At 29.6% G+C, this 6,398-nt stretch overlaps 1 pseudogene; it reads right to left on the reverse strand.

Annotated features, from left to right (window-relative positions):
• Window positions 1-5,461, reverse strand: part of LOC130657912 (alpha-1-macroglobulin-like) — a 28,187-nt pseudogene extending 22,726 nt beyond the window's left edge.
• Window positions 5,462-6,398: the final 937 nt, after the last annotated feature.

Here is a 6,398-nt window from a genome sequence, read left to right on the forward strand (position 1 = left end):
AAGACATTTATTAGTTTTATCACACAATGTAAAATGAGTGTTTTTCATATTAAAAGCCTTATTACCACGCCTCTCTTTCTTGACTGATTAAAATAATAATACAAAACTATATATTCTGTTAAATATATCTGTGAGAATCTGTGTATTAATATAACAGTAGAAAATAATTCTAACCCCTTGTGAAGCTGTAATCTGCCATTTCCCTAGAACTGGCTTCACCGATAACGGCATTTCAAGACTAATAATGCCTAAAATAAAATCATTTTAGTTCAGGCGAACGAGTTTCAATACGAGATTAGCAAAATCAAAATGGTTTTTAGATCTGAGATGTCACGATGCACATCTGTACATAATTAAATGCGTACAAATAAATTCCCTTTATTTCAATTTCCACATAAGGCAAAGCAATATCGCGATGCAATTAAATATTTTCTCAAACAAACCAATCAGAAGCAGATTTGCCGATGTGTTGAGTCTTAATGAGGGTCTTTAAGATCGAAACCAAATGAAGAAAACTAATCGAGATGTAGTTGGCAAAAAGGTGCATATTTAACGAAAAAGGTCATTGGCTAGCACACAGGACGAGAAAGCTAGCTTAAAGACTTGTCATTAGTGGTTACCTACCACTGCATTTGATTGGGATAAGGATAACTAAATAAGAATGTTTAAAAAGAAGTTAGCTATGTAGAATAGTCCTATTTGTGTCAGTGGGAGGATTTCTACCCCACCCAACTTTTCTGTAATAACTTCTTAAGTATAACGTGTTTTATTTCGCTCTTTGTTAGCTTTTTTAGTTACCAATTTCAAAGCAAATCTTTCTTCATTTATATTATATTATATTATATTATATTATATTATATTATATTATATTATATTATATTATATTATATTATATTATATTATATTATATTATATTATATTATATTATATTATATTATATTATATTATATTATATTATATTATATTATATTATATTATATTATATTATATTATATTATATTGTATTATATTATATTATATTATATTATATTATATTATATTATATTATATTATATTATATCTCTTATAATAATACGGAGAGTGTGTCTGTTTGTGTGTCTGTAACAGGCAAAGTTGATATCGTCATTTTCCTTTCATGTTGCCGAAAAAAATCTTTGATGTTGCCGAAAAAAATATGTCTTCTTTGTCTTGAAAAGCCGCGAGTTTTGTGTGGTTTCTTAAATGAAGTTCTAGCATAAAGTAACGGAAATTGTGTTTGCAAAAAAGATGGCTGTCCTTTTTAAGCATTTGTCTTCTCTTGCCTTCAAAATAAATCTTTACAAAAGCATTTAAAAAGGGGCATGGTATATAAATGAAGTATAGAAAGGTTTGTTTATGTTTTTTAAAGTTTTGATGATATTATTGATGCGAGACATGTTTGTTAGCTCAACACACCAACAACAACTAGCTAGGTAGCTAGGAATTTATAAATATGTAGCCATGTTCTTTATACCTAGCTAAGTCTCCAGTTTATATTTAAGTGACCAGCTATTAGCTGCTGTAGCTACCTTATGTTAGCTTCAGTTTTATGTTGCTTTTTACATGTAAGCTAATCTTAGTGGTCTTTGCTAAGAATGTGACTGTAACTTATTTTAATTGACATTTTAAGCTTAAATTAACAAGCCACAACAACTTTTAAAAAAGTATTACATAATATTTAAGAAGAGTTTAAGGACTGTTTTTAAGCAAATAATGTATTTTTCACAATTTGTGTATGCAAATAATGTATTTTTCACATTTTGTGTAACTAAACTTATATACATCGGTTACATGCAATATGACGAAACGATTTTTATTTAACATGCAGTAATTCTGGTACCTTAAGTGTAGTGATTTTTGTTGTTCTAGATGTTCTGACTAAAATGTTTTTGTTTTTGGCATTTTGTCTCAATTAAGAAAAGTTTCAACTTTTTTGAGGGAGTACAACACCGAAAAAACTTGCGTTTTTTTATATTTTGTATAAATTCGTACCGGGCAGGACTCTGTACAACATTTTTCTTTTTCACATTTTGGATTGAAATATTGTTATAAAGGGCATATATCAATAGACATATATACCAAATATATATACCAAAATAATTAAATTCTGCAAACTTTGATTTTGTCGTTCACCTCTCATCTTTTATACTTTGATTAAACTTTTGAGGAAAACCATAGGAATTATTTAGAATTTGTATTTTGTGTTGCAAATTTAGTGCAAAAATTTAACTGTTGTGGATGTCTTTATTTTCCTTTGATGTTGCCGAAAAATGCAACTCTAATATGTCAAATTTTCTGACGTTACGGCGCGACGAAAATAACACTACTTTAACGTCAATATCCTATATTAAATTAATGAAGCCATCACAGTGCACCTAGAACTTTGAGGCCAAATAATAAGGAAACGAGGTGGTGACGTCAATGATTTTTCACCGTTTGGGTAACTAGGAACCACCTAGGACCAATTTGGGTTATTTTCCCAAACCTGGGTCCCCGAATCCGTTTCGCAATGGACGGGTTGATGACGTCATCAAAAAATCTTCAAACCTTAATATCTCTGAAACTGTTTGTCAAAAGTACATAATCCTATACATTTTCATGATCAGCTTTTCAAGATCTATACAATGAAGTCATTAGATATATAAAATTCTGGAAAAAATTTTTATGTGTGATTGCGGGTCTTTGCTGACATCAGCCAAATTTTCAAACCCTTATATTTCCTTATACGTTCGTCAAAAACCCATGATCCAATACATTTTTCTCATGAGGGTTTTAGCCTCTACAGGCAACCAATAAACTAAACTTCGCTAATTCTTTTTTGTATCTGCACTGCTGACGTCAGCAAAAAGTCTAAAATAATCAATTTTTACATTGTCCTCCTGCTTAAGTGGATTTTTCCACGGGCTTTATCGACTAGTATTATATTATATTATATTATATTATATTATATTATATTATATTATATTATATTATATTATATTATATTATATTATATTATATATTTATGTTAAATTTATATAATACCTAATTTTCCTCTAGTGTACTAACAAACATTTATGTTGAGTTTTGTGGCAAACATGTCTCCTTTTGCATCAATTTCGAAGAGGTGGGCCTTTACCCAGACTTTTCTGAAAAACCTTAAAAGTCATGTATATGGTCAAGATTCGAAGTGGAGACTGTTAGCAAAGTGAGAGTGATCTGCTTCGGGATTTTGCAGTAAAAATGGCGAGAATGTCAAGATGCATTGGAGTTTTGCCATTGCCAGTCATATTATAAATGTAGGTGTTGCCCTTGTTAAGAGTTTTTGATTTGTTGTGACCCTTAGAGGTGATGAAGGTTATAGTAGAGGCGAAAATGATTGATTAAGTGCACTAAGAAAATTATTTTTTGCAAATTACGCGGGGTATTTTCAATTTTGCGAGGTGATAGAAAATTTAAAAATTAGTGATTGACAAGTTATTTAAAAAAGGAATTGATATAAACAAGATGCGTTTGGATTTAATTCAGGGCATGACTCAACTGATGCTTGCCTTCCCAGACAATTTTAGAAAAAGTAATGTTGTTAGGTAAAAGTTGTTTGGAGTACTTGAGTTGAGCACTCGAAGAGAATTGCAGAGGGTAATTGGTAAGAAAATATACAGAATTGATATTTCCTTACACAAACCATAGATGAAGACTGAAAAAAGGCGTGAAGTGAATTGATAGAGACAGAGCCGTTGCCAAGGAATTTGAGTTGACATATGATATGCAAGCATGGTAAATGTACATTAAACCGAGATTAATGACAATGATGATGAAATGGGAAAGAACAATATAAACTGTTTTATCTATCTCTTCCGAGAAACATTATATATAAACAAACAGTTTATAATATATTAGTATTAATTAGTTTAACACCCTAGCTTGAGAGCAACAAATTAAAAAACTACCTGTATCTAATGTTATGTTAGACCATTGCATAACTCGAGAACCTCCTGCGTTCTAAATTGTTAAAAAAATGATAACAAAAATTTCTTAATAATATAGTACATATGGTGGAATTTTAATTTTCTAGGACCAAAACTATGAAGTGCTAAAGATTTTGCTTGATCGATAAATTCCAAAACCTTGTCATGTTAAATAATAATTATATTGTGAAAGAAAACAAAAGTGCAAAAGAATATAAAAGTGTGAAAGAGGGGTACTGCTGCTTTGCACATAAAACAATCATAAATTTTTAATCATAGCCAAAAAATAATAAAAAGAAAACAAATAATAAAACTAATAAAAAAGCCTACCGTGATGTACACATCATATCCAACCTATAATGTAAATTAGAAAAGTGCATGTATATATATCTTGAATTCAAATAATTGCTTGAAAAAAAATTTCTTTAGCTTTACTTTCTACATTGTTCAAAAAGGTAAACACAGCACTGCGCTGCAAAATTAGATCAATAACCTAAAAATAAGCCATAATATTAGGAAACATATAACTGAATTTTAAAATTCTAATCAGTACCTGTCTAGACGGCGGTTTTAAGTTTCTGTCAACAACAACCACTCTAAAACGTACTACAAACAAATCATTTTGGGTATCAATTATCCTGTGTGAAACTCTGCCTAAAGATGTACCATGTTTGTAGAATTTCTTTAGAAAAAAACAGCTGTCATTTTACTTAAATTGTTCTCATTACTTTTAGTGAGATGATGTAAAATATAGGAAATATATATCCATATATATGTATATATACATACTGAAAGTTTCATGTGTTTTTTAAACACAATCTGCAGCCATTTTTTATTTCATTTGTCACAGCATATTGGCTCTATTAACATAGTGAGGAAAAGAAGAATAAAACTGAAAGTACTTAGTACAAATGTTATATATCTATATATATATATATATATATATATATATATATATATATATATATATATATATATATATATATATATATATATATATATATATATATATATATATATATATATATATATATATATATATTAAGTAAGATAAATAAAAACTAGACATGTTTCTCAAAACTTAAAGTTTTATGCGCATTTGCAATCATCAGTTGAGTATTGGGTGATTGAAAAAATGCATAAAGCGTTAAGTTTTAAGAAACGTGCCTTGTTTTTATTTTATTTTAAATGTTGTTCTACAGCTGCCCACAAAATATAATCAACTTACTTTTGTCTCCAGGTTTATATGTGGGTCTATCAGTTTCAATAAACATTTTATCTGCTAATGATGTGACAGAAATTTTCTCCTCGTGATTAAATTTCACTCCTTTCTCTGATTTGATTGACAGCATAACTTTTCGTTTAACTAAGTTGGGAACATAAAGGCGCAGCACTTCATGTTGAGTGAAGATGTTTTTCGATAGTTGTGAAAGAACATTTCCACTTAAGTCTTTCAATACAGCAGTGACATTTGCGTCCGGTAATTTCTCACCCATGTTGACAACAATACTTGCATATTCTCCAGCATAATATATCCCAGGTGTCGTAATAAAGTAGTAACTGAAATAAGTAGGTATACAATACAATAGTATGCAACAGATATATGTTGTCTTTCCTATATGTAATAAATTGTTCCTATCATGTACGTACCATGTGATTATTATACATTGGCTCACTATTCTATTACAGGTTAGTTATCAGTTCTCCCTGACTGGCATACCGTCAGGAATACGATCTATTCTTTCTAAGAAATTGAGTATAAATGACCAAACGATAACGTAACGATTTTCAAGGTTGATTGCATTTTCAGAAACCACAGCACGTTTAAATCTAACTGGTCATTTCTCGTATCATTTCGAATTAATGAATTGCACTCGCATTTGAATTTGTGTTAACTTTTTATACTCCAACGTAAAGGGTAATTATAATTTTGAAAATATGATGCTTCTATTTTGAACAATAAACTGACACAGAAAAAATAAATCCCTAATAACACAAATACATAAAACGAGCATTTATTATCATTAAATAAACCATACAATAACATGATAATACAAGCTACTATGCAACGGGCCAAGACAGAAAATTAACTTGGATATTGGGCGATTAAATTGTGAAAACGGGCGGTAAATTTAACAGTTTAGCATGTAAAAATATCATGATGGAACGTGTTAAAAAGAAAATGCAAGTAATGTATATATCACATTGAATCGTGCCTATGTAAACATGCATCAAAAGAAGAAATATTTAGTTAACCCTATTATACCTGGGGGGGGGGGGGGGGCATAACTTTAGATACACATGTGATTAAGTGCTAACATTTTGTGACTATTCCTAACTTTTATTATTGCTTCTGATAAAAAATTACTTTTGGGGAAAATTTTGTACTTTGCTTGGGGTATTGCTTTGTTTGGATGGGGGTAACTTTTTTGG

This window comes from Hydractinia symbiolongicarpus, chromosome 9 (assembly GCF_029227915.1).
Source record: "Hydractinia symbiolongicarpus strain clone_291-10 chromosome 9, HSymV2.1, whole genome shotgun sequence".
Classification (NCBI taxonomy): domain Eukaryota; kingdom Metazoa; phylum Cnidaria; class Hydrozoa; order Anthoathecata; family Hydractiniidae; genus Hydractinia; species Hydractinia symbiolongicarpus.